General features: G+C 38.2%; 1 protein-coding gene across 14 annotated transcripts in view; it reads left to right on the top strand.

Moving 5' to 3' along the window:
- Window positions 1-26,727, top strand: part of VPS41 (VPS41 subunit of HOPS complex) — a 240,507-nt gene that overhangs the window by 85,329 nt on the left and 128,451 nt on the right. Inside the window, exon 1 of one of the 14 annotated variants that reach the window (XM_036247674.1) lies at window positions 19,046-19,069. The exons of 10 other annotated variants lie outside the window; for them this stretch is intronic. The gene's annotated coding sequence lies outside the window, so the exon portion shown is untranslated. Of the gene's footprint in view, window positions 1-19,045; window positions 19,070-23,537; window positions 23,663-25,594; window positions 25,657-26,727 lie in introns of those variants that run through there. 3 more of the 14 variants (XM_036247671.1, XM_036247673.1, XM_036247672.1) reach the window with 3 other exon arrangements.

Raw genomic sequence — 26,727 nt, 5'->3', positions numbered from 1 at the left:
AGAGCGAAATGCTACTACTATGCTGGCACTTTGAGTATTATTTCATCTTCAGTTTAGAACTCAGTGGAAGGAGGTGGTCTGTGGTCTCTGTGACAGTGCACAGCTGTGGAATGGATACTTTGAAGATCAGATACCGAATATTTTTGAATGGTTGATGATAGTTATTTGTCTTTTTCTCTTATTCTGCTGCTTCCCAGGATGATAGTGTTACAAGCAAGGGCCAGCTACCTGATGCACAGAGGAGCCAAAACTATGATGTTGGCTTTGGAGAAAAGAAAGAGGATTTTTATCGCTGAGTTGACAGGCCAGGACATGCATTTTTTATTTAAAACTCAGTGGTGATAAAGAATGCTGTGTAGCCCCGGCCAGTTTTGCTCAGTGGTTAGAGTGTTGGCCCACAGACGGAGGGTCTTAGGTTCAATTTCCAGTCAAGGGCCATGTACCTGGGTAGCAGGTTCAATCCCCAGCCCTGATTGGAGCCATGTGGGAAGCAACCAATCAATGTGTTTCTCTCACGCTGATGTTTCTTTCTCTCTTTCTCTCTCTCTTCCTCCTCCCTTCCACTCTAAAAATCAATGGAAAGATATCCTCGGGTAAGGATTAAAAAAAAAAAAAAAATACTGAGCCACTTTCTTTGTTTTTTGTATTATAAGTGACTTAAAACAATAAACTTGCCTGGCTGGAGTGGTTCAGTGGTTAGGTATCATCCTGGGCAACAACTAAGGGTTGCTGGTTTGATTCCCATTTGGGTCACATGCCTGGGTTGCAGGTTTGGTCCCAGGTTGGAGCATGTACAGGAGGCAACCAATCAATGTTTCTCTCTCACATTGATCTCTCTCTCTCTCTCTAAGCATGTCCTTGGATGAGGATTAAAGGAGAAAAAAATTGTATTACCTCACAAAAATTCAAAATTCAAAAATTAAAGCATGGCTTACCTGTGTGGTTCTGGCTCAGGATCATTCATGAGATTTCAGTCTAGATTTTGGCCAGGGCTGCAATTATCTGAAGGCTTGACTGGAGCTGGAGAATCTGCTTCTAAGATGTTTGTTGTCTTTTTAATAAGAATGCTCATAAAATATTGATGACTTAAAATATTTATAAATCACTGTGGCTTAAATATTTCCCTAGTGTGGGATGTAGTTTTGAGTTCTAGTTTCTAATTTCAGGAGTTAGAGATTTTACAGTTGTGCCCTCTTTCTGAAATGAAAGAACATACTAGAGATAATATGAGTAGTGCTGTCCAAGTGGTAGGACACAGACTCTGACGGTGAGATATTTCTATGTTGGTTTCTGGTGTTAATAGTCAGCTTATTTGTGGAGCCTAGTAATTACTTTTATACTATGAGGGATACCTATAGTCTCATCAAGTTTGCATAGCAGTTTTGCTACATGAAAGTCTTGTCATCCTGCAGTATACCTAGGTTCTAGTAACATATTCTTCATTCTTCTACTTAATATTTGATATCATTTACAGACATCTGTAGAAGGACAGTGTGAATGTAATTGTTTGGGCCAGAGCCCATTGAGTAGATACACGAACAGTGTGCAAACAACAGAGCAGTTTATCGTCCAAGTGCAGGTGAGGTAATGTGGAAAGAGATTGGAATTTACACAGAGATAAACATCCTGCTAAGCAGTAAAATAAATAGAATTCACTAAATGCAGAAACAGGCAAGAAAATCATGGATTTGGTTCATCTCTAGTTATCACTGACTACTTGGCAAGTTTTTCTATGTTCAGTGCTCTGTGAGAGAGTATTCTGATATCTCCTTTCTCCTATTCAGTTCTCCAGCAATGCATCGGTAGACATTTCTTTCCAAGCACAAAAAGATGTTTATTTAAGTGTATACAAAATAAAAACAGTTCAGGTTATCTGGTAAAAAAACTTTAAAAAAATGATCATTAAGGTAGAATTTCTGGATTAAAATAATTTAAAAGAAAAAGTGCACACTACAGGTTTAGTATATTTTATAAAGGGGTTAGTATATTGGTCTTGATAAAAGTACAGTCAGCCCTCATTTATCGCGGTTAATAAGTTCCAGAATCTACCATGATAAATGAATTTCCGCGAAGTAGGATTCTCTATATACAGTCCTCCCTCACCACTTTGCACTTAGAATATAGTATAGTATGTGAAATTTGAAAAATTCGCGATAGAGTGAAGCCGTGAAAGTCGAAGCGCGAAGTGGTGAGGGAGGACTATATATGTGTGATATTTTGAAGTGAAGAATCATATAATTACATATGTTAATATAAGTGATGTTAAGTTACCTCCTTTAGATTTTTAATAGCTTTGTTGATATATAATTTGAATACTATAAAGTTTACCAGTTTAAAGTGTATAGTTCAGTGGTTTTTAGTATATTTATAGAGTTGTGCAGTCATCACTGTAATGTAATTTTAGAACATCATCCCAATAAAGAAACCTTGTACCCATTAGCATCACTCTTTATCCTCTTTCTTTCCCTTCCCAGCCCTAGTCAACTGCTAATCCTACTTCATTTCGCTATACATTTGCCCATTCCAATATTTCATATAAATTCTGGATATTTTGTATAAATGAACTCATATAGTCCATGGCCTTCTTCTTCTTCTTTTTTTTTTAATTCTCACCCAAGGATATTTTTTTCCATTGACTTTTAGAGAGAATGGAAGGAAGGGATGGAGGTGGAGAGAGAGAAACATTGATTGGTTGCCTCCCACATAAACCTGTATGTGTCTTTGAGCAGGAATTGAACCTGTGACCTTTGGCCCTTGGGTTGATGCTCTAACTACTGAGCAACACCTGTCAGGGCAACATGGCCTTCTTGTCTGGCTTCTTTCATTAGTTTTCTAGGTACAATCATGTTGTAGTATGTATCAGTATTTCATTCCTTTTTATGGCCAAGTCATATTTCATTGTATGAATATATCATATTTTATTAGTCATTTGTCTGCATTGATGGACATTTGGGTTGTTTCTACCTTTTGACTATTATGAATAATGCTACTGTGAACATTCATGTACAGCTTTTTGTGTGGCCATATATTTTCATTCTTCTTAGGTGTAGAATTATTGTATTATATGGTTAACTCTGTGCTGAACACTTTGAAGAATTGTTGAACTGTTTTCTAAAATGACCACACCATTTTACATTATCACTAGCAATGTGTGAAGGTTAATTCTCCACATTATCACTAACACTCAATTTTATCTGTCTTTGATTATAGTCATCTGCTGGGTTTGAAATAATATGACATTAATGTTTATATTTTCCTTTTCTTAATGACTAGTGATGTTGAGCATCTTTTCATGTGCTTATTGGCCATTTGCATATCTTCTTTGGAGTAATGTCTATTTCAATTTTTTGCCCTTTTTTTTATTGAGCTCTTTGTCTTTTAATTATATAGTTGTACATTTTCTTTTTATATTCTGGATACATGTTCCTTATCTATATGAGATTTTCAAATATTTTCCCCCAATCTATGAGTGGTCTTTTAGCTTTATTGATATGTTATTTGAAGTACAGAAGCTTTTAATTTTGATGAAGTCTCATTTAACTTTTTTTTCTTTTGACACTTATGGTTTTGGTGTTATATTTAAGAAGTCATTACCAATCCAAGGATCATAAAGATTTTCCTGTGTTTTCTTCTAAGAATTTTATAGTTTTAATTCTTAAATTTAGCCCTAGAATCCACGTTGACTTAATTTTTGTGTATGGTGTAAGGTAGGGGTCCAAATTCATTCTTTTGTACATGGATGTCCAGTTGTCCTAGGACCTTTGTGGAAAAGAATTCTCCCCTTTATGAAAAATCAGTTAACCATTGCTGGACTTTCAATTCTGTTGATCTGTATATCAGTTCTTGTACCAGTGGTACCCTGTTTAGGTTTGAGAGCCACTAATTTTGCAATAATTATTTATAAGATGACAAACAAATGAACTCATCTTTAGGAATTTTGATTTTGAGTTCTTGCCATTTAGAAAGCCATGATAATTTCTTCTACTTATGTTAGAGGCTTAAGAAACATTGGTCCAGCCCTGGCCGGTTTGGCTCAGCGGTTAGAGCGTCGGCCTGCGGTCTGGAGAGACCCGGGTTCGGTTCCCGCTAAGGGCACGTACCTCGGTTGCAGTTTGTCCCCGGCCCTGGTTGGTCGAGCGGGTGGCAGCCACTCGATGTGTTCCTTTCGCATCGATGTTTCTCTCTCTCTCTCTGTTCCTCTCTCTCCCTCCCACTCTGTCTGAACAAAAAATGGAAAAATGTCCTCGGGTGAGGATAAAAAAAAAAAAGAAACATTGGTCCATAAAAGTATGGTCTATTCAACAACTTGAAACATATTAAGTATTGACTGACTTATTTTGATTCATTAAAGTTATATAAATATATATTTCATTAATAATAAAAAGTAGTTTATTTAATAAACTATAGTGACCTCTTTGTAAACAGTTAAATAACTAGAGATTTTTCAAAATGTAGAGTAGTTTGGTGTGGTTTGCAGAAATCTCCAGAGAAAGTTCTTCATTCTGTATGTGTATGTACTTTTAAGATCATTCAAACTGTGTCATATTGACATTAGTGTATTTTGTCTGTTTTAAAGTAGATTTATTTAGTTGAAGATATTTTAGGAAATATTTCTAAATCTCATTAAGGAATGTATCTTTGATTTTTAAAACTTAAGACAAAGGCTTTTAATTAAGAAAACCATACTATTGTAAAATGATTATTTTGATCTTTAAGTGTTAGTAAACTTTTAAGAGGAGCTGCCTTTTTTTTTTTTTTTTTTTTTTAAATAGCTGAGTTATGACATTTTAGAGTTTCAGTGATTCTCAACCTTCCTAATGCTGTGACCCTTTAATACAGTTCTTCATGTTGATGTGGGTGTATTGCATGTGGGCAGACCCACCTGGAGATGGATAGAGGAGCGATGTCTCAGTTCCTAAGACCTTCGGGAATATGTGTTTTCCAATGGTCTTAGGTGACCCCTCTGAAAGGATCGTTTGACCCCCCCCCCCAAAGAGTTCGCGACCATAGGTTGAGAACTGCTGTTTTAGACCTTAAAAATGAGAATAGCAAAAATTTACTTTGGCCCAATCACACCACCACTCATTTCAAATGCACTTTTCACCTAAAGCCGTATAACTAAGCAAAACACTTTTGAAGAGTCCAACATTTAGCAAATGTTGATAAAACCTTGCAATAATTATATACTGTAGATATTAAGACCTCTCTGTTTAGAGCAGATGGCAAACAATGGGGGGGAAAAAAGTAAAGACAAATATCATGTAACTAAGAGGTTATGACCTTCTGCCTTTAAGAAATACTTTAATCTTCAAAAACATTGGAGCAAAGACCAAACAGATGAAGGTGTAATGTGGAGTAAAGGCATTTTTTTTTTTTTTGGTACATGGGCCCCTAGCAGGAACTGAACCCGGGACTCTCTGATCCGCAGGCCAACACTCCCAACTGCTGAGCCAAATTGGCCAGGGCAGTAAAGGCATTTTTAACCCTTACAAACACTGATCTTCCCAAACTGACAGTCAAATGAATCTTGGAATTATATGCTGACTTCTGTAAATGGTGAAAGTGGCATGGAGACTAGAGAAGTGAAATAGGAAAAATGGAACTCCCACAATGATATATTCATGATTATATTTCCTAAGAATATTTGAAAGAGATATCTAACTTAATACTTTAGTTATTTTGATTTTATTAAAAATTTTGATTCCTTAAAACATTTTAAAAATAATTAGAACATGCATTTCAGAATAGCCCTGCAAAGCAACAATGTAGCAGGAAAAAACTTGATATTGTAGTTTGACCCATTTGTTAGTATTTCCTTTAAAGGTTCCAGCTTCTTAGGTTTTTAAAGAAATTCCTGATCCACCAGGGACTAGGAAGAGGAGGCTATAGTTCTGTCTGGCATACATTTTTATTTTAGGTGTTCAAAGTAACTTCTTAGTAGTTGAATGCTGTAGCTAGATTTATGGACTCCCCTGACTGACACATGAGCATATAAAAAGCTTATTCTCAATTCTGTTTTGTTTCCATGTTTGGTAAAAAAAAGAAAAAGCACATCTCTTAAAAGTGCCATTGGAGAGAGCTTTCCAACATGTGACCCAATGGATTTTTTTTTATTAAGTGTGACCTCCTTATGTAACAAGAATTCTAATACATGAACATAGCAATGAGGTTTCCATTTTAAAAATAAGTCTGCCAAGCAGCTCTTATCTGGATTTTTTTTTTTTCTTGTTTCCTGTGACCTTTTTGTTAATCTTCACCCAACGTTATTTTCCCATTGATTTTTAGATAGAGAGGGAGGGAGAGGGAGAGAGAGAGAGAAACATCCAAGTGAGAGAGATACATTGATTGGTTGCCTCCAGCACGACCCTGGCCAGGGCTGGGGACACACCTGCAACCAGGTACCTGCCGTTGATCAGAAATGAAACTCGAGGCCCTTTGGTCTGCAGGCTGATGCTCTCATGGCTTAGCGTAACCAACCAGGGCACGAACTTTGAACTTTGGAATATACTTCATAATAACTGGTTCTACTATTTCATAAATTATTAAATTGTCACAGTGCTGTTAGCAGCAGAGTTCATTTTTAGTAACGAGGTAGTTAGCTGTTTGGTGTTGTGGTGGGATAGAATGAGGGGCCCTGCCTGCAGGGACAAGTTGCTTTGTAAGCTGGAAAATGTCACTCAGCAAAAGAGGGAAGGACCTGTGTGAATGAAATGAAGAAAAGCATTTCACTGTTCATGGCTGAAGGCTTGTGGCAAATTTTACCTGAAGGACAAGGGTGGTAGCATCAAATAGCTTCTGTAAGTTTCCAGTGGTGATTTGCAACAACAGATTGCAGTTTGAATCTTTTTTGAAGAAGAAGATTCAATAGAGCAGCTTTTTGTGATGTTACAAATCATCTTAGACTTCAGATGGCCCAGGAGGAATATCAAGATAGGAATATAAAGATGCTTCCTTATATGTTTGCTTATCTTCTGGTTAGATTGGAACTGGTTTTCTTGGAGTCAAATGAGATTTAACATCAGTTATCTCTCTTGGTCCACTGTCCAGTGGATCTCCAGGATGATGTTTCTGCAAGTGATCGGATGCTTGATCTTAGGCAGCCTTCTACATTTTATGTCCTAGTGGTTGCATGTTGAATTGTTGTAAATAAATACCTTAATTTCTACTAGGTACTATGCTATAAATTGTGGTTTCATTCCTAGAAATTCATTTCATGCTTTAAACATACAAAAATTGATTAAAAACTACCAATCAGTAGGAGATAAAACACAGATATAATGTTCACAATCATTTGTTATATATATAAAACCAAGTTGTATAATAGCTATATTATAAAAATATATTTTGGTGGATTTTTCTTTATGTGCTGAACTGGTTGGAGCTTCAGCCTGCGATCTAGAGAGACCCAGTAAGGGCACGTATCTCGGTTGCAATTTGTCCCCAGCCCTAGATGGGTCGTGCGGGTGGCAGCCACTCGATGTGTATCTTTCATGTCGATGTTTTTCTCTCTCTCTCTCTCTTCCTCTCTTTCCCTCCCACTCTATCTGAACAAAACATGAAAAAATGTCCTTGGGTAAAGATAAAAAAAAAATTATTTTTTAAATTAAGTTTATTTTTCTCAAATATTGATTACTTTTTTCATGTCAATATGTAGGACTCCCAAAGTCTTTGAGATGGATCCATGGCAACTTCATTATTCTCAGTGATCCTCCTTGTTTTATGTCCATCAAAAGCCTGTTGAGAAGAGAAACCTTTTTTCTTTAATGAGTTCAACTAACTTTTCCATATGATATGTCTCCATATGGATTGTAGCATCACCCTGAATTCTGATATTAAAACCTACTATCTGTTTTTCTAGAACAATCAAATTTATCTTTGATCCTCTTGAAAATATTTTCCTTTGCACGTTGAAAGTGCAGTGATGGTTCTCAAGTATTTTAAATAGCAAATGACTGTGCAAGAATCATTGCTCAGTTCAGAATGCTTATTGTGTTTTCTTGGGTTTTATACCAGTTGTCTGTCATTAATACTGGGAGGTTTCTGTTTTTTTATTTTTATTTTTTATTTTTATTGATTTTACAGAGAGAGGAAGAGAGAGGGAGAGAAATATTGATGAGAGAGAACTTCAGTTGGCTGCCTCCTGCATGCCCCCCACTGGGGATTTGGCCCACAACCTGGGCATATGCCTTGACCAGGAATTGAACTGGCTACCTCTTGGTGCATGGGTCGACGTTCAGCCACTGAGCTACACTGGCCAGACACCTTTCTTTTTTTTTAAATAAGGCTCTATTAACTACTATTTCTAACTTTGGGAAGATTTTTTTTCCTTTTCCTTTTTAAGGCTATATAAAGCCCAGGTCACAGTTCCAGCCATTGTAAGTTGATATCACCAATACAAACAAAATTACATTGATTTCACTAGAGTCTTTGGTTTCTTGAAGACAATTCTGTGTCAGGGTCCATGAAAGCATAGTATCTGGATTTCAGGAATGGCAGTGCATTTCCAAAAGCAGACATAGAATGCTATTGGTGGAAAACAGTTAGACAATAAGATGATTAATCTGAGTGGTAGGAAAATGAGTACTCCAAGTCTTTTGAGAAGGAAAAATGTGTATGTGTGTGTGTGTGTGTGTATGCATTTGTCACCATGGGGAAATTTTGCATTTTTTTGTCATTATGCATTTTGGATTTTGTCCCCTGTTGTTTGTTTGTTTCCTTTCAATTTTCTAATTCAATTTCAGCCAGTATTCCTCTTTGACGTGTGTGTAACAGTGAAAGTTGGAGCAAACTATATGTCTAACATTAGTGAATTAGCTGTGTCTTGACCTGAAGCCAAAGATCACCAGGAACACACTAATAGGGTATGAGAAACAGGGTGTTAGAAGGAAGTTATAGGATTTGTGCTGGTGAGGTGATTTGGGAGGGTTTAAGGAAAAAGGGCTTTGGTCTAGACTGGATGCTGTCAGGAAGCAAGAATAAATTCTACCTTTGGGTATTTTAATAAATCTTATCTAGAAAGAGGAAAGGCTAAATCAAGGCTAAAAACAATTGATGAAGAAGCAACAGTATCTATTTTTGCACATTCATGTGGCTTGGGAAACATTTATATTTTGTCTCTATTTAAACATGATCCTTCATGGTCATGAGGCCTTGTCTGATGCTGATGTTCTGCAAAAGAGAACACCAAGGCCTAGCTATGACTGACTGCCAGGGCAGTTCCTGGGAGTCAGCTTCTCTCTTGGTCAGTTGGAACCATTGAGATGCCCAGAATTAGCTAGATTGCTTCATTGAGATATTTTATAAAAATATATCAATGGTCTGATTTTTTTTTATTTTTTGGTAAAATATGCATAACATTTGGTAGAATTATATATATAGCACTACATATCGAAGAATATATAGCAAATTATTAACAATAATAATATATTATTTTATTTTTAGATGAAATAATTTTATTTTATTTTATTTTTTAATTTCTTTCTTAATTTATTTTGTCACAGATGTTTCTCCTTTTCCCCCCACTGATTCCACCCTCCCCCTCCCTCCTCGCCCTCTTCCCAGCTTTGTTGTCCATGTTCGTTGTTCATGCATACATGCATATAAGTTCTGTGGTTTATCTCTTCCCCTACCCCCTCTTCTGGGGATAGTCAGTCGGTACCCCACTTCCACGTCTCTGGGACTATCCCATTCCTCAGACTAGTTATGTTAATTATATTCCACAAATAAGTGAGATCATATGATACTTGTCTTTCTCTGTTTGGCTTGTTTCACTTAGGATGACACTTTCCAGGTCCCACCATGTCGTTTCAAAGGATAAGAGATCTTTCTTTCTTATAGCTGCATAGTACTCCATTGTGTGTATATACCACAGCTTTTTTATCCATTCATCTACTGATGGGCATTTGGGCTGTTTCCAGATCTTAGCTATTGCAAATAGTGCTGCTACAAACATGGGGGTACATATATTCTTTCTGATTGGTGTTTTAAGCTTCTTAGGGTATATTCCCAGAAGTAGGATCACTGGGTCAAATGGAAGTTAAATTTTTAATTTTTTGAGGTAACACCATATTGTTTTCCATAGTGGCTGCACCAGTCTGCATTCCCACCAGCAGTGTACTAGAGTCCCCTTTTCTCCACACCCTCGCCAACACTTGTTGTTTGATGATTTCTTGATGGCGGCCATTCTGACAGGTGTGAGGTGATACCTCATAGTTGTTTTAATTTGCATCTCTCTGATGATTAGTGATGAGCATTTCTTCATATGTCTCTTAGCCATTTGTGTGTCCTGTTTGGAGAGGTGTCTATTTAGTTCCTGTGCCCATTTTTTAATTGGGTTCTTTGTCTTTCTTTTGTGGAGTTGTATGAGCACTCTGTATATATTGGAAATTAACCCCTTATCTGATATATCATTGGAAATTATGCTCTCCCATACAGTGGGTAGCCTTTCCATTTTGATGATTGTATCTTTTGCTGTGCAGAAGCTTTTGAGTTTGATGTAGTCCCAGGTGTTCATTTTCTCCTTTGTTTCTGTTGCCTGAGGTGATGTATCAGTGAAAATTCTGCTGCGTATGATGTGTGAAATTTTGTTGCCTACAGTTTCTTCTAGGATTTTTATGGATTCATGAGTCACATTTAAGTCTTTTATCCATTTTGAGTTTATTCTTGTGTAGGGTGTAAGTTGATGATCTAGTTTCATTTTTTTGCATGTAGCTGTCTAATTTTCCCAGCACCATTTATTAAAGAGGTTTACTCCACTGTATGCTCTTGACACCTTTGTCAAATATTAATTGAGCATATTGCCTTGGGTCCATTTCCGGGTTCTCTGTTCTGTTCCACTGTTCTATATGCCTGTTCTTGTGCCAGTACCAGGCTGTTTTGATTACAGTGGCTTTGTAGTATAACCCGATTTTTGGTAATGTGATCCCTCCTACTTTGTTCTTCATTTTCAAGATTGCTGTAGCTATTCCAGGTCATTTTTGGTTCCATATGAACTTTTGAAGTATTTATTCTAGTTCTGTGAGACTTCCAGTACTATGTTAAATAAGAGTGGCGATAGTGGCCATCCCAGTCTTGTTCCTGTTCTTAAGGGAAATGCTTTTAGTTTTTGCCCATTGAGTATGATGTTGGCTGTAGGTCTTTCATATATGGCCTTTATAATATCTAGATATTATCCCTCTATTCCCACAGTGCTGAGCGTTTTTATCAGAAATGGATACTGAATTTTGTCGAAGACTTTTTTGGCATCTATTGATATGGCCATATGATTTTTATCTTTCATTTTGTTTATGTGGTGTATCACATTTATTGATTTGTGAATATTGTATCAGCCTTCCATTCCTGGGAGGAATCCCGTATGGTCATGGTGAATAATTTTTTTGATGTAATGCTGCATGCGATTTGCTAGTATTTTGTTCAGGGTTTTGGCGTCTATGTTCATCAGGGATATTGGCCTGTAGTTTTCTTTCTTTGTAGTGTCTTTTTCTGGTTTTGGAATTAGAATTATCCTGGCCTCATAAAACGAGTTTGGAAGTCTTCCTTCTTCTTGAATTTTTTGAAATTCTTTGAGGAAAATGGGTGTTAGTTCTTCTTTGAATGTTCGGTAAAACTCCCCCACGAGGACTTCCGGTCACGATGACGGCGTAGGGAAATGCAGTATCACGTTCTCCCACAACCACATCCAAGTTACAACAAAACTACAAAACAACCATCATCCAAAACCGCCTGAAATCAAGCTGAATGGAAGTCCTACAACTATGGAATTAAAAAAAAAAAAAAAGCAGCTACATCCAGACCGGTAGGAGTGGCGGCGGCGCGAGGGGTGGCGGCGGCGCGGCGGGCTGGTCCCACACCCAAGTGTGGCGGATAAAAATCAGGAGGCTCCCGCGGCTGGGAAGGTCCTTCCTGAGGACTGAGGGGTCCCGGTCCCACACCAGGTGCCCTGCTCAGGGTTCCAGTGCCAGGAAGAGAAGTCCCTATAACTTCTGGCTGGAAAAACCAGCGGAAACTGAGGCTCAGGGAAGCTGACGTGGCTGGAGCCCCAGGCAGCTCCCTAAAGGGCCCGCGCACGAACTTACCGGACTCTCTCCCTCTAAGCTTGGAGGGGAGGCAGCTCAAGAGGCAGCAGAGAAACACAGGGAAGAACTGAGCTGTTTGGCACTGGAGCGAGGGCTGGAGAGGGGGCTTCCTCGGGGACAAACGTGCTGTCAGAGGCACGTTGGTGAGCCCTTCCCTGGGGCGGCAGACAGTCGCCATATCTGGGACTTCAGCAACCTGGCTCACACTGGTAGCCCTGCCCTGCTGACTCCCTGAGGCCCTGCCCCGCCCCACCCAACTTTCAGGCCCACCCAAGCTGTTGCCAGTTGCTTAACCATAGGATTGGCCTGTCTTGGATCCTGCTTCAGGTTTTTCCTAAATTCTTTCAAACGAGCAGCATCGGGTCTCAGAGAGCCCTATACCTCTCATTAAGTAATACACAGAAACAAACACAGGGAGGCAGCCAAAATGAGGATACAAAGAAACAGGTCCCAAATGAAAGAACAGAACAAAACCCCAAGAAAAGAACTAAGCGAAATGGAGATAAGCAACCTAACAGATGCTGAGTTCAAAATACTGCTTATAAGGATGCTCAATGAACTCAGTGAGGGCCTCAAGAGCATAAAAAAGGACAGTCAGAAATAATCACTGCACAGTTAGAAACGAAGGAGGCTTTAACTGAAATAAAGAATAATTTACATAGCTTCAATAATAGAGTACGTAAATCCAAGGAGCAAACCATCGATTTGGAATATAAGGAAGCAAAAAATGCCCAATCAGAACAGCAAAAAGAAAAAAGAATCCAAAAAAATGAGGATAGTGTAAGGAGCCTCTGGGACAACTTCAAGCGTGCCAACATTCGCATCTTGGGGGTGCCGGAAGGAGAAGAGAGAGAACAAGAAATCGAAAACCTGTTTGAAACAATAATGGCAGAAAAATTTCCTAACTTGGTGAAGGAAACAGACATACAAGTCCAGGAAGCACAGAGAGTCCCAAAGAAGATGAATCCCAAGAGGCCCACACCAAGACACATCATCATCAAAATGCAAAAGGTTCAAGACAAAGAGAGAATCTTAAAAGCAGCAAGAGAAAGGCACCTAGTTACCTACAAAGGAGTTCCCATTAGGCTGTCAGCTGATTTCTCAAAAGAAACTTTGCAGGCCAGAAGGGAGTGGCAAGAAATATTCAGAGTGATGAAAAGCAAGAACCTACAACCAAAATTACTCTATCCTGCAAAGCTGTCATTTAGAATCGATGGACATATAAAAACTTTCCCAGACAAGAAAAAGTTAAAGGAGTTCATCACTACCAAACCGTTATTATATGAAATGATGAAGGGTCTTTTTAAAGAAAAAGACAAAATGTATGAACAAACAAAATGGCAATGAATACATATCTATCAACAATGGAATCTACAAACAAAATGAACAGGAAGAACAGGAACATTCTCATAGATACAGAGAACATTTTGTTGGTTGCCAGTTGGGAAGGGGGTTGGGGGAATGGGTGAAAAAGGTGAAGGGATTAAGAAGCACAAATTCATTGCTAGACTGACAAACCTCAAAGGGAAAGGGGTTGGGGGGGTGGGAAGAGATAAATCAAAGAACTTATATGCATAACCAATGGACACGGACAATAGTTTGGGAAAAGGTGGGAGGGGGGCGGTAGTGGGGAGGAGGGGGTCAATGGGGGAAAATGTGGAACATCTGTAATACATTTTACGTCCAACAATAAAGATGTGGAAAAACAACAACAACAAAAAAAACTCCCCCACGAAGCCATCTGACCTGAGCTTTTCTTTGCTCGGAGAGTCTTGATTACCTCTTCAATTTCTTCTCTTGTTATTGGTCTGTTCAAATTTTCTATCTCTTTCCGGTCCAGTTTTGGGAGACTGTGTGTTTCTAGAAATTTATCCATTTCGCGTAGATTGTCAAATTTGTTGCCATATAATTGTTCATACTAGTTGTTAACGATCTTTTGTATTTCCAGTTGTTACTTCTCCTCTTTCATTTCTGATTTTGTGTATTTGGGTTCTCTTTCATTATTTCTTGGTGAGTCTAGCTAAGGGTCCATCAATCTTGTTTATCTTTTCGAAAAACCAGCTCTTGGTTTCCTTTGTCCTTTGAATTGTTTTTTTGGTCTGTATATCATTTATTTCTACTCTGATCTTTACTATTTCCTTCCTTCTACTTGCTCTAGGTTTTCTTTTTTGTTTGCTCTCTAGTTCTTTAAGTTGTGAGGTTAGATAGTCTATTAGAGATTTTTCTTGTTTTTTTGAGGTAGGTCTGTAGTGCTATGAACTTCCCTCTCAGAACTGCTTTTGCTGCATCCCATAGATTTTGTGTTGTTGTATCTTCATTTTCATTGGATTCCAGGAAGTTTTTATTTCTTCCTTGATCTCCTCGGTAACCCATTCATTGTTGAATAACATGCTGTTTAGCTTCCATGTGTTCAAATGTCTTTGTATGTTCTTCTTGCAATTGATTTCTAGTTGCATGCCATTGTGATCTGAGAAGATGCTTGATATGATTTCAGTCTTCTTGAACTTGTAGAGACTTAGTTTGTACCCTAACATGTGGTGTATCTTTGAGAATGTCCCATGTGCACTTGAAAGAATGTGAATTCTGTACTTTTGGGGTGTAATTCTCCGTAGATATCTATGAAATCCATTTGGTTTAGTGCTTCATTTAGAGTCTCTGTTTCCCTTGCTAATTTTTTGTCTCGACTATTTATCCAGTGATGTCAGCGGGGTGTTGAAATTCCCTGCTATGATTGTATTGCTATCAATTTCTCCTTTGAAGTCCTCCAGAAGATTTTTAATATATTTTGGTGCTCCTACATTGGGTGCATATATGTTTATCAAGGTTATATCTTCCTGTTGGATAGATCCTTTCAATATTATGTAGTGGCCTTCTTTGTCTCTAGTTATGGCCTTTATTTTGAAATCTCTTTTATCAGATATGAGTATTGCTACCCCAGCTTTTTTTTTCCTTTCCTTTTTCTTGGAAGATTTTTTTCCATCATTTCACTTTCAACAAGTGTGAGTCTTTTGTTGTGAGGTGGGTCTCTTGCAAACAACATATAGATGAGTCATGCTTTCTTATCCAATCAGCACTCAGTGTTTTTTTTATGGGAGCATTCAATCCATTTACATATAAGGTGATTATTGATATGTACTTATTTATTGCCATTTTTGTTTAGTGTGGTTTTATTTTTCTTCCCATTTCTCCTGCTAATTACAGTAGTCCTTTTAACATTTCTTGCATTGCTGTTTTGGTGCTAATATATTCCCCTAGCCTTTTTTTTTTTTTGTCTGGAAACTCTTTATTTGACCTTCTATTTTGAATGTTAGCCTTGCTTGGTAGTGTAATCTTGGATTCAGATCCTTGTTTTTCATGACCTTGATTACCTCATGCCATTCCCTTCTGTCCTGTAGTGTTTCTGTTGAGACGTCAGCTGAGAGCCTTACGGGGTTTTCTTTGTAGGTAATCTGTTGCTTGTCTCTTGCTGCTTTTCGGATTCTCTCTTTGTGTTTAATTTTTGGCATTTTAATTACTATGTGTCTTGGTGTGGCCTGTTTGGGTTCTTCTTATCTGGGGCTTTCTGTGCTTCTTGAACTTGCATACCTTCTTTCTTCACCTAATTAGGGAAGTTTTCTGTCACTATTTCTTAGAATATATTCTCTAACACCTGCTCATTTTCTTCTTCGGGGACTCCTATGATGCAAATGTTATTAAGTTTTCAGTTGTCCCACAGTTCTCTTTAGCTCTCTGTTTTTTAAATTTTTTTTTTTTTTTTGGTTTTCTGATTGGTTAATTTTTTTTCTACCCTATCTTCTAATTCATTGATCCAGTCCTCAGCTTCCTCTACTTTGCTATTTAGACCTTCCAATGTGCTCTTTATTTCTTCTATGTCATTCGTCATTTCTTCTTGGTGGTTTTTAATTTCCAACTGGTTGATTTTCAAGATTTTTATGTCTTTATTCATGGTGCTCATATACTTACACATGCTGTTGAGCTTCCTCAAGATGATGGCTCTGAATTCTAGTTCTGTTAACTTGCTTAACTGCACTTCATTTATCTCGTCTTCGTTAGAGGTCTCTTGTTCTTTCATTTGGCTTTTGTTTCTGTTTTTCACCATTTTGGCTATTACAGTGGGATTTGGAGGCTGCCAAATTTTCCCTGTGGGTGTTGGTGTTCTGCTGTTTGTGACTCTTCTCCTGAGTTTGGATGAGCCAGGGAGGGCCCATGTTACACACCACTGTCAAGTCTTACTTTCCTGGTTAGAGTTGCTAGAGCAGGGAGTGGTACAGTTATCCTCTAGCTTTTTGCCTGGAGGCTATCAGTAGAGGTTACCTGAAGAACCTTGGCTTCTCAGTTGAATGAAAAACTTTCTCAGATGGTCAATGGAAGAGGATTTCCTCAGGGTGGGGAAGATGCTGCTTGTTAATGGGCTGCAATTTGCATTTCAATGGCCACTGGGTGGGGTTGAATTTCCCAGGGAGGGGCAACCACCTCTCTCCAGGGCCCTGGGAAGGATTAAGATGACCACTGTCCTGAGTGGCTGCAACTCAGCAAATGCTCTGAGCGCTGTCCAAATCCCGCGTGTCCCCACATAGTTCCAGTCCAGTCTGCCCTCCCTCTGCCGGAGCCCAAGGTTAGTAGCTGTTATTATTTTAGCCTCTGTCCCAGCTCTGCACTTTGGAGCTGCTTGGGATTTAATCTCGAGGGCGCTGTTCCCAGCTATGGCCCCTGCTAAGGCTGCCGTTCCCAGCTGAGGCCGCTGCTTCCAGCAGAGGACGTAGCTCCCAGCGGAGGACGTAGCTCCCAGCGGAGTTTGCTGCTCCCAGTTGAGTACACCGTTCTCAGCTGAGTACGCCGTTCCCAGCCGAAGCTGCAGCTCCCAGCTGCTGCTGCTGCTCCCAGCTGAGGGCGCTGCGTACCGTGGGCTCCCAGCCCCCTCTCAGGTCTCTGCAAGCCTACCAGGGTTTAGTCAGTGTCCCTGGTTATGTGGTCTTCCTTGTTGCTTTTCTGTTGCCTCTTCCTGAGGATTTGTCTTTATTTTCGTTGTAATTCCAGTTTGGTCCTGTGAGATGTTCTGTGTAGCTTCCATTCACTCCCCCGCCATTTTCAGGATCTCAATATTATATTATTAACGATGTCTGGGCCATGGTCTTTCTGCCTATCATTGGTGTTATTTTCTACATTTCTTTTATAGTAAACAGGCATTACTTCTATACTAATAAGAAGCAAAAGTAAAAGAATATTTAAAGGAATCTCAACTCTTTGGATCTCTTTTTAACTTAACACAGTAAATCAAATGAAATTCCCAACATTATTGAAGTCTTTTTAGCTCAAATTATCTTTTATTGGTTACATACTATGTCATTCTAGGGGGTCCATTTAATTTTCTTTTTTTATTTTTTTTATTTAAATCCTCACCCGAGGATATTTTTCCATTTTTTGTTCAGATAGAGTGGGAGGGAGAGAGGGGAACAGAGAGAGGGAGAAACATCGACGTGAAAGGAACACATCGAGTGGCTGCCACCCACACCACCGACCAGGGCCGGGGACAAACTGCAACCGAGGTACATGCCCTTAGCGGGAACCGAACCCGGGTCTCTCAGGACCGCAGGCTGACGCTCTAACCGCTGAGCCAAACCGGCCAGGGCCCATTTAATTTTCTCAACCATTCTCCTGTTATTGTACCTTTAGCTTGTATCCAATATTTGGTTATCAAATCATGCTGTAAGGAAGCTAGAAATCTTTGGGCATGAACTTTTGTTAATGCTTTTGAATATTTTCCTAGCACTGTTTCTTAGTTTCAGAATTAACAAGTTAAAGATGATGGTTACTTTTTAGGGGTTAGATACATACTGCTAAGTAAAATTGAATTTCAGAACACATACCAATTTTACACTACCTATGTGTGAGCAGACCTGTTTTATCACATCCCATTTGCCAATTTAATATACAAAGATAGTTCATTGTTCTAGTTTGTAATTTCTTTGAATTATTAGTGATTTCAGATATTTTTATTTACTAACCACTTATATATCTTCCTATGTGATTTGTGTGATTGTATTTTTTGCTCAGGGCAGCTTTTAATATTACCATAGAAGCCCAGACAATGAAGACTGTCCATTTGATATTTATTGTCATTTTGAGTGCAAATTATTGCTGCTTACTGAACAGCCTACAGCCTTTTCTCCAGTTTTGGCTAACTCTGGAATAATTACTGTTTCTTTCAGAGAAGTCTTATATAGGTAGGAGCCATAATGAGACTTTCGAGTAGACACTGAAGTGTGTAAAAGAAGGCAAATATATTTTACCACACAGATGCATATCTGCCCCAAACTGTCGGTCCTGCCTTTTCCACAGAAGCCGTCAAGGACAGGGCAGTGCACCCAGTTAAAGGGAGGTGTGTTTGACTTGGTTTCTTCTGTAGTGTCCTGATCTTTTGTGTCTCTCCTCCCCTCCCCCACTTTTTTTTAATAGAGTGAAGTGCTTTTTCAAATACACAAACCTGTGTGTTCATGTGACTTTTTTGTTATTCAAGACTTAGCAATTTTTTTTTTCTATAATCACCCGAAGATATTTTTAATGATTTTAGAGAGAGAGCAAAAGAGATCGATTGATTGGTCGCCTGCTATATGTGCCCCAACTGAAGATTGAACCTGCAACCTAGTTATGTGCCCTGAGTGGGAATTGAACCTGCATCCTTTCCGGTGTGCAGGAGGACACTACAACCAACTGAGCCACCTTGCCAGGGCAACTTTTAATTTTTTTATATATCCTCATTATGCAAAGAACTCTCTGCAGTCATCTATAATTGAGATTGTGTATAGTTAAAATAGAGATATTTGTTCATCACGTAGAACATGAATTCAAGTTTAATTACACAGTGGATGATGTTTGTTTTTTCTCTCCTTTGCTGCTGAAGAGGTCCAACCTTGAATGCAGCCCTGGAAATGTAGCCTCAGATGGCTACCAACTGAAAAACAGATCCAAGATGCTTGAACAACCAGATCTGTTAAGTGTGTGGAATACATAGTGGACGTTTTCTGTTGTTTATTTGTTTGTTTTTTAGTGATAAAATTGTTTTAAAATATCTTCATTTATCCATTCGTCATGGTACATATACACAATGGAGTACTATGCAGCTGTAAGGAAGAAAGATCTCTTATCCTTTGAGACGACATGGATGGACCTGGAAAGTATCATCCTAAGTGAAACAAGCCAAACAGAGAAAGACAAGTATCATATGATCTCACTTATTTGTGGAATATAATGAACATAACAGTCTGAGGAATGGGATAGTCCCAGAGATGTGGAAGTAGGGTACAGACTGACAATTCCCAGAACAGGGGGTGGTGGGGGGAGAGATAAACCACAAAACTTATATGCATATGTATGCATGAACAACAGACATGGACAGCAAAGCTGGGGAGAGGGCGGGTAGGGAGAGGGAGTGGGGGGGGAATCAGTGTGGGGGAAAAGGAGAAACATCTGTAACAAAAATAAATTAATTAGAAAAAAATAAATAAAATACCTCCATTTATTTCTGAAATCATATTTGCAATTGTGAGTTTGCACATGGAGAAATTGCAAACTGCTAGTTTATTTTATTTTATTTATTTGGTACGTGCCCCTAGCGGAACTGAACCTGGGACTCTGGTCCGCAGGCTAACACTCCAACAACTGAGCCAAACCGGCCAGGGCACGAACTGCTAGTTTAAATGGGTGTCTGCCTCACATGCTGGCTACAGTTGATTCCTAAACCCATATAGGTGGGCAGGTAGATACATAGATATATATCCATCTGTCATCACTAGTTTTTAATATAAAGGAAACTGTTTCTTAGTGGCACTGCTAGTGTTTAGCTTCTTTTCTTCACATTGAATCCATAGGTTGGATTTCATGGTCAGTAAATTGTTCCTTATGTTGATATGGTTTTAAAATGTCAAAACATTATCCTCTCTCTATAGTTTTCACAGGATTAGTTAACTTTAACTTTGAGGGTTTTCCAGAACCTGTGAGGCATTGGAGTTGTGTTTACTCAAATACTGCATGAAGCAAACGGCCTGTCCAGTGGGCTCTGGAAACTGTTTGTGTAGAGAGACTTCTTTGGTAGTAGTATTTGACCTGTAATTAGTTGTTTTAAACATGTTAACTACCTGAAGGGAAAGAAATTTGAACGATTATAATGTTCAGAAAATAACCACTTCATTTAAAGCAATAATATATTTGGAAAATTCCCTTTTTCTTCCTATGTGTCTTAAGTTCTCTCTTGATGGTGTTGAAAAAGCTGAGGCGAAGCCAGAAGCAAGACAATAGCACTATCTGTTCCCTGGTTCTTCTTCTAGCCACTCCTGACTCCATCAAGATTAAAGCCTCCTGCCCTGGCCGGTTTGGCTCAGCGGTTAGAGCGTTGGCCTGCGGTGCTGAGAGACCCTGGTTCGGTTCCCGCTAAGGGCACGTACCTCGGTTGCAGTTCATCCCCGGCCCTGGTCGGTTGTGCGGGTGGCAGCCACTCGATGTGTTCCTTTCACATCGATGTTTCTCTCTCTCTGTTCCTCTCTCTCCCTCCCACTCTACCTGAACAAAAAATGGAAAAATGTCCTCGGGTGAGGATAAAAAAAAAAAAAAAAGATTAAAGCCTCCTGTCTGCTGTCAGCAGCCAGCTACCATCCCAGGTCTTCTCTGTGCTCACTAATTTTTTCTCACTTGCCTTCTTGACTTTTAAAATTTTATTCCTCCTCTTGCGTTTATAAATCCTTCTGTGACAAGTCCTCCCCATTATTCCCTTTGTCTGTTTTTAAGTAGAAAAGTTGTATTTGGCATGTTGTAATTTGCTGGATTTTGCTTTTATTTCTTTGTTTCTCTACTTTATTCTCTTGAGCTCCAGAATCTTCTGACCAAGTGTGAAGTATTTGTCTTCTCTAAGCCCTTGATCCTTCCTGTAGTAGCACACCTGGTATCTAGACCTGCCCCGGGCCTTTTACTAACCCAACCCCATCTTTCCTACGTTCTTGTCTGCCTGAGAGCAAGCAGTGTTGCTGGTGGTTAGAAAGCCATAGTCCAGTGATTTATATACTTGAAAGATTACAAGATAATTAAAAAGGGGCCAGTCATACTTCCTTTCCTCCATCAGGGAAGAGTGGGTGATAGGTAATGACAGGTGTTATGCTACCAGAATCAGCAGCTTTATTACAGCTTGATAGGAATCCCACCACACGTGAGGGAGACTCTGGGATGTGCATCCTGACCACTCTGTAGTGTAGGAAAGTACGAGATAGATTTATCAGCACAAAACATAGAAGAATAAAGTATATTGCCGAAGATGTGAGGGCTCCTATTGAAATATAAGTACCGAGAGTGCTGACTGCCAGAATGTGGATTTATGAGAAATAAAGCCCTAAAATATTTTCTCCAACAACAACAAAAAAATAGACCTTTTGGAAACAGGTTTTTTTCCTCTCTGTACTTTGCTCCCATTGAGCTTAAATTTCTCTCAGTATTGTGATAATGACAATTCACTATTACAGGATGTGGAAGATGAACCAAATAAATTAACCAGCTGCTTTTAAGGTAGTTCATTCAAAGGTAACCCTCTAACATACTTTGTAGAGCATTCATGTTCATTAGGTCTCTAGGCAGTTTTTTGACTAGAAGAAAGGAAAGGATTTTATTAAATGTCAGTGATACACAGGCAGATAGTTTTGTTGTAGTTAAATTAGTGTAGAATATTTGTAAGAAAAGCAGCTTATCTTTACTTAAATCACTGAAGCAGAACTTTTCTCGGTATTCCTGACAGAATGTATTTCTGCTTGAAATTCCCGTAGATTAAGATTAAAAAAACAAATGGAAAGTGGATTGTCTGGTTCTTCTGCCTCCTGTATGAAACTGTATGTCCTACAAAATGTTATAAATCAAATCCTGCATGTACAGCAGATGTATTTGGAGAGTTTCAAAGGACAGTAATGGGAATGATTCCATAATTATTAGCTGACATTTAAAGTTTTGTACTATGTATAGATTGGAAAATAGGACTCATTAGTAAAGTGTAAAGTGGTGTGGAGAAGGAATGCAGAAATAAGTGTTTCAAGGACCAGGCAGATAACATAGAGGAGAAGCAGGCTAAGTACAAGAGAATGGGAGTAGTGTGCTCTGCAGCAACCCGGCAAGCCTTCTGCAGGCATGCAGACACATTTCAAATACACACTGTTCAGGCCAAGTTGGCATTCCTGAAATAAAGGAACTGCAATTACCTAAACTCAATAGGGGAATATTAACCTTAAAAGTACTTTTTAAATTTTTGACAAGCTGTGCACAAATTATATCCTCTGGCATTGAGCAAAGGGAAATAGACCGCAACATTTCAGGAGCAGAACATGGGGTCAGTATAAGTGAGTCCTTTCTAAAAGCAAGGAGATATATACATACATACATAATATATATATATATATATTATGTTTGTATTGATTTTAGGGAGAGGGAGAGAGATAGAAACATCCATGAGAGAAACATCAATCATCTGCCTCCTGCATACCTCCTACTGGGGATTGAGCCCGCAACCTGGGCATGTGCCCTGACCGGGAATCAGACCAGTGACCTTTTGGTGCATGGGACCACACTCAACCCACTGAGTCACACCAGCCAGGGCAAAGCAAAAGTATATTTTATATGAATAATCACGGGGCTCTTTTCTTCAGAATTTTGAGATTAGGGCAAATTCACTCGACATTACTAACTACAGATGGGCTAAAAAACTATGAGAGTTTGGGGGAATTACATAGCTCCTCTTAAAGCAAACACAGTGTGTGTATGGACAATGAAGGAAAGAATAAGACTAGTAGACCTAGGAAAGCTTACTCAGTATTTGTTATTTATTATGATTTGTGTGTCTAGCAAAGTATAAGATGTGATCTCTATCCCCAGCCCATTTTCTGTCTGGAAGATGAAAGGTAAATACATGAATCTCAGTGAACAAGATAGAATATGGTACTCATTATCCCTTGATAAAACCAGCATGACTCTAAAACATATACTGAACCAAGAAATTGGATGGAAATTATTTGACTTACAAAAGAATTCTTCTAAACTATCATCTTCCTAATATATTTAAGGCTATTTATTGCTTATTTTTCATAAACTATAAAGGTAAAGTGATTGAAACTACTGCTATTTGGAAAACATCAAAAAATAATAACATGAATCATGTCTATAATTGTAATGTAGATTAACATTTGTTTCATTTATAGAAGTCGGTATATTAGCCTCTTCCCCCAACTTTTTTGAGCACCCCATCAGTTGCATAGAATGCTGTGTGCTGTCTGTACTATAAAAATATCATTAAGGGAGAAGCTTCTTTGCTGCTTTGATTCTTTGTCAGAGCATTGCACACAAGATTTGTTGTAATAGAACTCTGGAAACTCAGACTCAAACATGAGATGGACTAAATACAGAATTCTCCTTTCTTTTCTTCTTGCCCTCTGCTGGAAGTTTTATTTGGATCTAGAGAAGGAGACAAAGGAAGGCCAGGGTCCAGCCGGCCTCAACTTCCTCCCATAACCAAAAAGCACACCAACCACAACAGAAAGGATCAGTTGGAGTGAGTTTGGATTTTGGTAGCTGTTGCAAGATTTTATTAACAGTTTTCTATAGTTAATGTTTTATTTAAAAAATATTTACAGTTTATGTGAATTAAATCTAATACATAGTCAATATGCTTTGCACATTCCTTCTTTTTCAAAGTTCCAGTGAATTTTTGATAGTGTTTTATTTCAACTATTCCCCTAAATTATCCTGACTGTAAAAATAAGAGAATGGATTTTTATCCCCATATTTATTAACATTATAAAAATAAATCACATGTTCCATGCAAAATAATTATAAAACAGAAATAATATAAAAATCTATCACACTTGGCCAGTGAGCGTCATTCCATGGACTGAGAAGCCCTGGTTCCATTCCCGGTCAGGGCACATGCCTGGGTTTCAGGCTCCATATCCGGTAGAGGGCGTGAAGGAGGTAGCCAATGGATGTATCTCTCTCTCCCTCTCCAAAAAATCAATAATAACATAAAAAAAGTAGCACTTCTAGAATTATGATTACTTTATAGTATGTCTTTAGATTTTTATATGTGGATATGCATTCATATTTTATTTAAAGGTCATCATATTTAATACTGTTTTACAGTTTGCTTTTTTATTTACTATGCCCTGTAAAATAATTTTAAGATGGATTTCATACACTTTATATGTATAGCTCTACTGTATTTTACTCAGTCACGCACCAGTTTTTAGTCCATTTCTGGCTGTTATACATCTTTACTCACTTGTCTGATCATTTCTTAGCATTAATTTCTAGGGATGGACTTAGTAGTTTCATTTTCAAAGCTTTGAGTCTGTAATGCTGAAGGATCCTCTAGGAAGGTAGTGGGACTATAGCGCGGTAGTTTGAGGGTGACTTGTTTCCTGTGCACATGCACACACACACACACACACACACACACACACACTGCCTGGCCTTATCATTTGATTCATCTTTGTCAGTTCTTTCTCTTTTCCCTTTTCCCTTCATCTGTCAGTTCTAGGACCATCACTGCACAGTTTTGAGTGTTAATTTTATAACATGGTTTACTGTCTGGCAGGGCCAGTCCACACACATACTCAAACTGTTAATTGAAGAAAATTCCTGTTATTCTTACATATTTTCAGATGAATTTATAGCATTTTAGAAGTTCTAGAAATCATTTCTTTGAGAATTTCATTGGGTTTACATTTAAATCATAGGTCAATTTAGTAAGACAAACTCTTCAGTGAGAATTTTGAGTCTTATTGTCCAGGAATGTAATGTATCTTTCCATTTATTTAGTTCTTTTTATATCTCTCAGTAAAGTAATTTTGTTTTTGTCATGTAGCTAGTACATGCACATGTTTTTGTTCATTAACTTTTAGAACTGTGGACTTTCCCTTGTTTATAATTGTGATTTCATCCCCTAAAGTTTAGGTTTGTAGGATTTATATTCTCATTTCAGAGTGCTCTGGTTATTTTTTGGTTTCCTTTTTCACCCAATGATATAATTTTTTTTAAATTATAGTTGTTTGTTTTATTTTGCTTATCCTTTGTTACCAATTTCTTGTTTAATTTTGTTATTTCCTGAGAACAAGAATTATTATTTTTAAACTTCTCTGTTTCATGACTGTCTTATCCATGTGGAGTCAGAGTGGGAGATTTTTCTTATTCTCTGGTTAAGTCTTATTGTTTACAAATACTGAATTTTTCCAAATTATTAATGTTTTTTCTTCTTGTTAGCTCATATTTTGGTGTTTAGAATTGAAATTGCTGTAAATTTGTTATAGATTTTCTGAGAATTTGTTCAAATTTTTTTTCCTGACAGTGGTGGGAGAAGGAAGTTTTTATTATTGCTTGAACGGGAACAATTGTTTGTTGGAAAAATGCCTGCCAAAGAATATAATTATTGGTGCAGCAACGAATTACTTTATTTATTTATTTATTTATTTATTTTTTTTTTAAAGCTTGCTTTCTGTATTTACTAAAGCAATCCGAAGTATGTACAGGTTTTGTTCACCTCTCATAACTGGCACAACTGTCCTTGGTAGGTGCCTTCCAGTTGCCAATGTGCATGCTTTCCTTCTAAACTGTGTCACCAGGTAACAGTGGGAGTGGCTACTCAGGTGTCAGCTACCAGTGCTGACCAAAGCCTGTGTACCCTGCATGACATTATCCCAATGACTCCCTTCACCTCCAGCCCCCTCTACCCAACCAGCTACTTCCGAGGCCGGCTTTTTCTTGTAGTGAGTTGAACCATGGCCTTCATGGGGGTTTTATTTCTGTCACTCTGTAGAAGTTTTAATTTCAAATATGGGCCATGTTTAATTTTTCTAAAACACAGGTGCAGACTGTTCTTTTTTAAATACTGCATTGGTCATTTCTAGGTGGAAATTGGTAAGGGACAGGAACTTGACACCATGCCCCACCACACTCATGTCCTGGCCATCCAGCCACCACTCCCTCAAGCAGGTGGTAAAGGAGCCTTCTCTGGGCCCAGCCCACATTCACCCTGACCCCGATCCAGACCACAGGTGGAAGATAAATATGTCAAACATCAATTCCTCATGTTTAATATACAGTGGAACCTTGATTCTTGAACTTAATTCATTCCGAAAGGCAGTTTGAAACTGAATCATTTTTTTCCCATTAGAAATAGTGTAAATTGAATGTATCCATTTCAGACCCCCATATGATTCTCTGTTTTAATCTCTCTATTATACAGTACATGCCTAACCTACTGTTTAATCTATAAACACTTTAAAAACAAAAAGGACATGAAATGTAAATGAAAATTTAACAAAAAAGAAATGTTCAATAAAAAATGAAAATTTAATAATAAGTAACAAAAGGAAAAAACCATGAAATTATTCATAGCACCATTTCCAGAGATTTAGTTAACATGAGGTTTAGTGATCAACTGACTCATACTTGGCATTCTCTCCTTTGTTGCCTGAGAGACATGTGACTGATCATACAGGTAGGTATCAGCATGGAAGGATTGTTGGTTGAGAAGCAAATTGTTCGAGATGGGAGATGTTTGAGAACTGCAGTTTGGTAATTGTTTTGAGCTACCTATCTTTAGTGGAACATGTAGCAGGAGGTACATTCTCAGGTT

Source organism: Molossus molossus, unplaced genomic scaffold (genome assembly GCF_014108415.1).
Source record: "Molossus molossus isolate mMolMol1 unplaced genomic scaffold, mMolMol1.p scaffold_m16_p_7, whole genome shotgun sequence".
Lineage (NCBI taxonomy): Eukaryota > Metazoa > Chordata > Mammalia > Chiroptera > Molossidae > Molossus > Molossus molossus.
Note: the sequence above shows the minus strand (reverse complement) of the source record. Positions and strands in the feature narration are given on the sequence as shown.